This window comes from Physeter macrocephalus, chromosome 7 (assembly GCF_002837175.3).
Source record: "Physeter macrocephalus isolate SW-GA chromosome 7, ASM283717v5, whole genome shotgun sequence".
Taxonomy (NCBI): domain Eukaryota; kingdom Metazoa; phylum Chordata; class Mammalia; order Artiodactyla; family Physeteridae; genus Physeter; species Physeter macrocephalus.
Genome location: NC_041220.1, coordinates 127,160,935 through 127,170,404, shown reverse-complemented (window position 1 = coordinate 127,170,404; position 9,470 = coordinate 127,160,935). Strand labels below are relative to the sequence as shown.

The 9,470-nt window shown below is 37.9% G+C and overlaps 1 protein-coding gene across 39 annotated transcripts in view; it reads right to left on the bottom strand.

The window, feature by feature from the left end:
• The window catches only part of LOC114486617 (uncharacterized), a 323,771-nt gene that overhangs the window by 254,494 nt on the left and 59,807 nt on the right, over positions 1-9,470 (bottom strand). For 23 of the 39 annotated variants that reach the window (XR_008617884.1, XR_008617908.1, XR_008617909.1 and 20 more), the window contains one exon: positions 311-441. The exons of the other annotated variants lie outside the window; for them this stretch is intronic. The gene's annotated coding sequence lies outside the window, so the exon portion shown is untranslated. The remainder of the gene's footprint in view (positions 1-310; positions 442-9,470) is intronic. 39 annotated transcript variants of the gene reach the window in all.

The following is a 9,470-nucleotide window of genomic DNA, read 5'->3' as shown; positions in this document are numbered from 1 at the left end:
AGGAAGGAAGAAAGAAAGAAAGAGAGAAAGGAAGGAAGGAAGAAAGAAAGGAAGGAAGGAAGGAAGGAAGGAAGGAAGGAAGAAAGAAAGAAAGAAGGAGGGAGGGAGGGAAGAAAGAAAGAAGGAGGGAGGGAGGGAAAAAGGAAAGAAGGAAAGAATACCCTAACTCTCTAACTCTTCGGGATCAATAGTTGTACTTCCAAGAGGTAAAATTTGAGCCCATGCCCATCTGAGTCTTTGGGAATTCCCAAGGAGGTGGCACCATGACACCAATGTCTATGCAGCCCTCTGCCCTGGCTGCTGCCCTCACCACACTGCACCACTGATCCTTGCCCTTGACCCATCCAATCCAGTCTCAGTGGGGCGGCGTCAGTGCTCAGTTGTCCATGTGCTTCTGATAAGGCAATGTTGGAATAGGAGGGAACTTTCATGACTCAATACCTGAAAAAAAAATAGACTGATTCATACTAGGTAAGTGTCAACATCCTCAACACAAACTATAAGGTGCTTCTGCTTATAGAGGATTTTCCCTACTTCTTCAGTCTATAGAATACCCATGGTGAGAGGGATAAATTTTAGGCTGTAATAGGTTAACAGAAATTCTCCCCAGAGACACCCCAGTGTTTTGGTTCCAGCTCAATCCTCACCTAGTATGAGGCAAGACCTTGCCCCAAGGTCAGATGTGTCTCCACTTACACGTTAGAAAAGTGGGACTTTGATTTTTCCGTAAATCACCAGTAGAGTTAGCGACCATGAACAAATCCTTCAGAGCCCCTGTTTCTGCAGAGCCAGAAACATCTGCAAAGATGAATGCCAGAATGACCCACATCTGTCTTAGCAGTCAGGCTTCCTGGTACTTCACAACAGATCCTCAGAAGTTTTTGGAGAGGAAAGGAAAATGGAGCCTGATGGAACACCATCTTGAAAACAGCCTCTGAGCAATAAAAGCCCTGGAAGTTATGCCAATAACAGGCCTAAAGACTAAACACAATTAATTACAGTTTTGAAAGTCACAGACCCCAGTTCCCTCACCCAACTGTCAAAGACTTGGCTTTCCTGACCTTCTGAAAGAAAATGTGAAAAGTTCTCAAAATCTTAGTTCTTATTTCTGAGTTGATTACTCTAAAATCTCATCATCAAAAATAGAAAAGCATGAATGCTAGAATAGAGTAGGTGAGTTGCACATCTTCCAATAACTCCGATTGCATTTTCACTCACCACGTATTTACAATTCATAATTTTGTGCCAGGCGATGCCTTTAGAAGGAAACAGATGATTATGTAATCACTAAACGCTTTTTCCAGCCGAGTATGAGATGTTCAACCACTTTAAGTTTATTTGGGGTAGGGTGGGGATATTTTTTTGGATTGCTATTTGCTTCTGTGCATAGCATAACGTTCTTTAAGCAGAACTTTCCACATGTTTGTTTCTGAGGTCCTGAAAAAGTAGAAAATAAGATTTGGAAAAGGTATCATAGGATACAGCTATCAGGAATCCAAAAATCACTTTGTACATACGTAGCACAATTTTTACAAGTATTCAGTCATATAGTCTGGTCGACGTTATAAGATTTTGTAAACACTCAGTACAACCATTTGAAAGTTATGTGCTGTCGTGTGGTCTTCACCACAGCTGTAATAAGTTGCATGCAGGTATTTTTTGTTTGTTTGTTGATTTGTTCTTTTCTAGCTCAGCTCTAACTTTTCATTTAAAGCCAAATAAGGACATCGGATTAAAACATTAACTTAAGAGACAGATCAGGCAGGAAATTCCAAAGTTAAGTTTCCCATTGTAACTTTAACTTTCCCATGATACACATTTTCCTCACTAGTTCGCATCTTGCATGTGCAGCTTTGTATAAAGAGCCAGATTCTGACCTCAGTCACACTCGTTTTATTTTTACTGAAAATGTAAGAGGGCGCAATGAAGAATCAAAGGAGGGCCAGAGGTCAGTAGACTGGGAAGCAAATGCTGAAGAAGAAGGTTATGGGAAGCAGGCAAATATGGGAGGCTGGAAAAGGAAATACAAGGTGCAGATGGAGTTGTGTTAGTGGACACACAACTGCATGTCAAGATTTCTTAATATGCATGTCTTCACATACTTCTTTTCAAATATCTGTTAAACAACAATTAAAACCACATTAATTTTTTATTTTTTTATTTATATAGAACTTGAGCGTTTGGTTCTCTTTGATTTCACCTCTTGCTTTATAAATCTTCCAACCAGTCATTAACTGCTTGTAAAGCCCTGGCACCTCATATATTGTCACTTAATTATGTTATGCTACAGTGGGCTTCCTAGGAGGCAAAAATTCTACACAAAAACACTTATAAAGAAAGCCAGGGCAGACAGCCTGACTAAGCCAGTAAGAATAAAAAATTGTTGCTGACAAGGGAATAGAATCGACAACTAAAGCTTTCTGAACCAAAGGGGAAAATGAATAGCCAAGACGTTTGAATTGTTGAAGGAAAGGATGTTTCAGATCTAGGCGAGGGGGAGGAACAGATCATAAAACTGGAAATAGAAGATTAACCACTAAGCCTGCTCAGAATGAATCATAAAGAGAGAAAAGGGATTATTGGCCCAAAGGATCTAGGCAGGAAGGGCCCAAGGCAAAGTCTCCTGGTGCATCCTGACTTCAAATCTAAGATGTTGAAAACTGTACCCTGTCGGAAGAAGGGCTTCGTTGCTGTGAGCCTGCCCAAGACACGAGGGAATAAGAAGGACTGGATAAAAGATGGATTCAAATCACAGGGCACTATTACATTGAAAAAGCTATGATCATTTCCGTGATAATACTCAATGCTGGTGAAGATGTGGTAAAACTAGCACCCACATATTACTCGGGGCAGCATCAGTTGGGACAATTCCTTTGAAAATTAATTAAATAGCACATATCCAGAACCATAAAACGACTATTAGCTTTAATATGGAATTTCCTTTTTTGGTCATTTATCTTAAAGAAATACCTTAGGATACAGAAATATAGAAAAATCTCTGTTCATAGAAATAGTTAAGACAATACTATATATAAAGTTTAAAATGGAAACTAATTAAGTATGTAATAATAAAAGACAACTTAAGTATAATATTGTTGTATATACACTCAATGAAATAAAAAGTGGCCATGAAATCATGATTATTGAAGTATACAGAAGTATGAAGTACTTATGAAGTAAGTATGAAGTAAGAACTATTCCTGCCCCACCCAAAACAAATTGTTGAACTTTAATCAAGCTTTGAGACAAAATTTCCAATTTACGGGAAATACCCGGCTGAGAGGAACAACTTAGACTCTCCATAAGTAGGCAATACAGAATTATCAAAAACGGACCCAGTTTCTTCAATAATTCAGTGATCCTGGGGTAAGCAGGGTAGAGGTTAATCTTCTAGAGCCCAATGTCCAACAGAACTTTCTGCAATGATGGAAATGTTCTCATATGGCGATCACTAGACATGTGTAACTACTGAGCACTTGAAATGTGACCAGTGTGACTTACGATCGGAATGTCTTAATGTCAGTTGATTTTAATTAATTTAAATTTTAAAAGCCACTTGTGGTCAGTGGCTACCATGTTGGATGACACAGTTTTAGATTAAAAACATTTAAGAGACACACAACCATATGCAATGTATGGATTTTGTTGGATCCTGAAGGCAACAAACCAATTTAGAATGACCTATCTGAGTCTTTGGGGGAAATCTGAATATGGCCTGAATTAGATGTTAGTTTTGTTCATTTTGATAAAGGTGCTGTGGTTACGGTGACGTGGAAAATTATTTTAGAGACCCATGTTGAAATGTTTATGGATGAAATGGCAGAATATCACAATGTCTGGGATTTGCTTTAAGATGCTTCCACCAGAGAGAGAGAAAAGAGAGAGATGAAGCAATTGTGACAAAATGCGGAAAATTGTTTAATCTGGGTGAGAGGTGTGCAGGGTTAATTATATTTTCCTCTTCTGTGTGTGTGTGTGTGTGTGTGTATGCTTGAAATACTTTCAAAATAACAATTTCTAGAACACATAATTACATGGAAAATTCTTATAAATAATATTAGATGAAAAGACAGAATACAAACTCGCCCATTCAGTTGATGTTGCAAGTAATCTATTAAGATATTCAGATTTACAAATGATTTTACTTCTATTTCAGTGAAGAGGTAGAATATAGTCAACATGTTAGGAAATGCTTATAGGAATATTTAGAACATGGTTAAGCAAACATCCATTAAGTATGGCAGGAAAAAGTAGTTTGAGAGTCACTGTTACTAACACATACACATACCCATACATGCCCATACACAAAAGAGGCTGGATGGAAGGAAATACACCATATATAGTTTATTCCATAGTGGTGGTTTTGTTCATGTGATTGAACTGAGTAAAGAACAGACAAATTTTTGTATCATGGTTCTGTTACTTTTAAAATGAGATTAAAGCCACATTTAAAATAAACTTTTTAAAAAGTAAGATCTATGGTTGACTACATGGAATTATTCTTAATAGCCCCCAAACCTTTTTCTGCCAAGACTCAAATCCATGCCTCCACACTTCACTGTCTTTTAAGTGTTTTCAGTGGCATGTAAATAGAATAAAATAAAGACATTCGCAAACATTTGCAAATGTAATGTGAAGAGAAAGGGCAATTTCTTCTACCTTAGAAGTGGAATAAATTTCTCCCTTCTTCTGACTTCAACGATAATATTTAGTATTATTTAATAATTAACTAACAGTCATTTTTAATATTTGCATTTATATAGCATATAATATATTGAACATCGTGAGGTGCTGTTTTAAGCACTTTATTTATAGTAACTCTCACGACAACCCTTTCCGTAATGGGATATTACTGGCCCCATTTTGAAGCCGATGACACAGAGCTTTAACGACACAGAGAAGTTACGTAGCAAGTGAGTAGCGGAACCAAGATTTAAACCCGAGAATTCTGCTCCAGAGTCCATCCTTTTAAACACTGTACCACGTGAGCTCAGGAAATAGCTCTACTGCCTTTTTGCATTTACAAGGAGAATCAAATATCTTTGTCTCTCACTGCAACCCACCCTCCCCCTTTGCAGGCCGGGGAGCTAAGGACCTTCTGGCATCTTATGAGAAGAAAAGGTAGTGGAGCCAAAGAGATATTAGCTTGCTATTATCCAACTTACATCTGAATCAAATTCCGTCTCAGCGCTTGTAACTAAACTTCCCCTTCATGGGTGATGGATCATCCTCCTATTCTCACCCTCAGTGAGCCCAGGCTGTCCTTGACAGCAGGTCAGTTCAGGTGATGCAACACAGCAGACCAGCTTCTTGAATATGCTGATTGCAGTGGTTTGTTCAGAAATAAAAGTACTAATTTCAAACCTGATCATGCAATAGATATTTCGCATGTGGTGATTTTACAAGAACACCTTAATTCAGCCTCACTGAGAAGAGAGGGTTTTGGCTGAGTTAGTTTTCTCAGTAACTGAAGTTCAGTCCTTGAAGGAGACCCAATTTTTTTCGGTACATCTTTTTAAAGGATAGTAAGCAGAACACTGCCTTGTTAGACAAAGTATGTGGAATATACTACAATCTTATCTTATTACTGAGGTCAGTTTATAACAATATGTGCAGAATTGCAGCATATTACCAATTCTTGGATTAGAGAGACACACGGGGTATTTCAGCCCTACCTTGCATGGTCTTGGACAGTTGTGTTTTTGAGTTCGCACACCTGTCTCTTGTCACAGTTTTCTGGTGTCCTCAATGGAGCTTATCAGTCGACATTCTTACTGTTCTTTCTCTAGCAGTCATCCCTCACCTTCTAACTTCCAGCTTCTAATTTGCTGTGGTTTTGAAAACCATAAAACCATTGATGCCACAAGCATGAATCTGTGAATGTACTAATGAATTTATGAATGTGTGTATACATAGCTCTTTCTACAAAGGATTTGTAACAGCTTTTTAAAATTATGCAATGAAAAATAAAATGATTTTTTTTTTTTTTTTTTGCGGTACGCGGGCCTCTCACCGCTGTGGCCTCTCCCGTTGCGGAGCACAGGCTCCGGACGCGCAGGCTCAGCGCCCATGGCTCACGGGCCCAGCCGCTCCGCGGCATGTGGGAATTTGAACAAAAGGAAAATAAGAATAGGCAAATAATAAAGCCAAGAGTCAGTAACATGCACAGATTGATTGCCTTACAATTGCTGGCACTAGGTAGCAAGTAGAGCTCTAAGCTTCCTGGAAGCAAAAGCAAGGATGGAAAGGTGATCAATTAGTTAAAGGTTCACAAACATCAGAAAGTAAAAACAAGCCAGCTATTTAAAATAATGCTACCATTCTTGACATGAAGGCCGAAGAGAAATTTTTTCATAGTGTTCATAATAAGGATGATGTAAGATAGACTAGATAATGTCTTCAATGGTATTCTGACAGTTGCTAGTAAAATACATTTCAAATAGTGTTTCTTTTAAAAAGCCCTTAATATAAGCCAAAAGCAAATACCCAAGCCAAAAACCATGTCAAGTAAGAGTGAAAGCAATTGGACTAAGCAACTATGAGATTCTTAGTAAGGAACATGCACAAATTTTAATATGTGAACTTTATGATAACTATTTTCCTTGATCAAGCATTGCTGGCACCTGCTTCCTAATTGATGGCCATGTTCCAGGTACATAGGTTTATAAACATTTATACATGTTTTACAGGGAAATCTATTTCTTTTGGGTACTATCTAGTTAGAAACCATTAAATACCCCTAGGCATTAGATTTAGTTAATTCTCAATTCCAGCCTTGCTGCTATCTTCATTCTATTTAAAGGGACAAACAAGTCTTATGTGAGCCCTCTTTACAGTCGTCAGCTTCTAAACCTTCAATAAAAAGATAAGATTGCCAGATTTTTAAAGAGAATTTCTAAACGTGTAAATTAGCAAGGTGAATTGAATAGACATACTCTCACACACTAACTAAAAGATATTCTTTCATTTTGAGTCCTTCTCTGAAGTGAATTTAATCAAGGTTTATTCAGTGATTTTCAAAGCAAATCCACCAGCCCACTTTACTTTCCATTTAGGTCCCTAACAACAGGATTTGAGGACTGTTCCTTACTTTAATTCTTTACTTGTGCAGTGCCTACTGTATGTAGAGAATGTTTGCAAGTTTGGACTCTGAACAACACAGTGAATTCCCTATACCATACCACAACACAATTGCTCGGCTATCAAGTAAAGCTTTTTTATCCTGCTGAGTTCAAAGTTCAAAATTTATTTCTTAGCTTAATGCAAGGCTAGTGCAAGTGTGTTTAATATATTCATTCTAAATGCCATCAGAGGACGGTGGTGTCAACATTTTGGCTTTGTTTGGACAGCTTTTGTGCAAGTGCAAACACTGAGTGTATGAAATCTAATGAGATTAGGCGCTTACTGCAAAATTAAAGGCAGGCGACCAGACTTCAAAGATATTACCGCAGCGCAAATTCCTTACTCTATTTCTTAGGCCATTTCAGCAAACTAAAGTTTGAGAATCACCTTTACCAAAAGATTTTCTTCATAGCAACCCTTTAATAGAACATTTGATATTAAATACCTCCTAAAGAGTACGTGATTTTATTTTTAGCTTTTTTTTTTTTTAACCATCATTAAAAAGCACTACAGTTAAGGAGGATGAAATTGAATCAAGACAAGTAAGAATTAACCAAAAGCTCTTTTACAGACCCAGAACTAAACATAACTCCTTTAAAAGCTGTGGAGTTTGAGTGTGGTTTTGTTATGTTTTGGTTTTGCAGAAACATAGAAAACAGCAAAAGAAATTTGACCCCATCACATGATAATGAATCTTCTCATTTTTTTTCAGCATAATTTACATTTTAAAAGGGCTTACTATGTCCCAGGCACTGTTCTAAGTGATTTGTATGTATTAAATTAATTCAGCCACTACCTTATGAGACTGTTAATATTATTAGTCTCAATTTAGAGATTAGAAAACTGAAGCTTACTGAAATTTAACTGTGGTTTATTATACTAAAATAATAGACCCAGGGTAGAGTAGTAGACCTATGCTGAAAAATTGAGCAAGAAAGAACCTTGTATCTAATCACAAGTATTTTTAACTTCGAACAAGAGATACAAAGGACCCTCCAAAGAAGTGACAATAAACAAACCCATATTACCCAAGAATCAGCGCTCCCGGGCATAAATCAGGTTATACAAAGGGGTGTGCAAACTTCCTTATGGCACTCCGGGGATAACGTGGTTACGAAGAAGAAAAAAACCAGAGAACAGCTATAAGCCTTCTTGCTTGCAGGGGAAACGGAGGAGAAACAGAGAGACAGATGAAAGAGAGTGCTGCTGCTATACCCGTGTCTCCAATGTAACAAACCTGGCAACCAAGCGTCCAGAACTGCAATGGGAGTAAGGGGCTGGCTGGAGGAAATGAAGGTTGGGAGAAAGCAGTAACTTCAGTTTCGGGACATAACTATTAGGTTGAATCATATAAAATCGTTCCTTGACCGTTTTTTATCTACTTTGGTTGCATGGTGCAACCAAAGGTTTTGAGATATCCAAATGGCGAGGTTTCTGGTAACAGTGGATTACTCTGGATATATGTCTGTTACAGGAAGAGCTGCATATATGGATTTATGAGTCACCTAGACATGGCAGATAACTTGAAGCCGTGTCCGACGTTGTATTTCCTAGGGTAGAAAACAAAGAGGATGGCCAGGGATACTCACAGTTTGAAGAGAGAAAGAAATCAGTAACATGTGAGGATAAATAAGAAACTCTGCCATCACTAATGTTAGGCCAGAAGTGATTAACATTTCTAAAGGTAAAATCAGAAGCAAGAACTTCGGGCACAGACAAAAGATGACCATGGTATAAAGGATTTCTGTCAAATGGCAGACTGTAAAAGCTGGGGGTATGGAGGCTGGATAGTAGGGAAATATGTAGGTATAAAATGTATACATGCATTCCATGAGCTTACTCTTAGGAGGGAGATAAATATGCTTTTTTCTTTCTTAATGAGATGACATTATAAATAAGATAGTGTGGAGATTACTTGGTACCTTCTTGAAGACAAAAGAGACCCAGGTATTTTTAACAGCGAGAAAAAGAAAACTACAGGTAACAGAACAGCAGATAGTACTCAAGATAAAAGGGTGAGAATTCAGTATGTATTTACACAAGACAGGATAACCTCCACCTAATGAGAAATCACAGCCCTAGAATGGGTGGAAATACTGGTGGATGACCGAAGATTCCATAGAAGGAGGGATATTTCTGCTCTTTGTGACTCTGTGGTAGAGAAGCTTTGAGAAAAAAATGTGGTAAAAGTTTTCAGTAAGAAAAATCTCCCCTTATCCCCAGGCAATCATGTTCTCAGAAATATTACAAATGTTAATGTCCAATAGGTAATCTTGCTCCTACATGCATGTAAAAACTGCAGACTGTTTAGGTGGGGATGGAGAGGGGGGCAGTTGATGGTCTTAGCA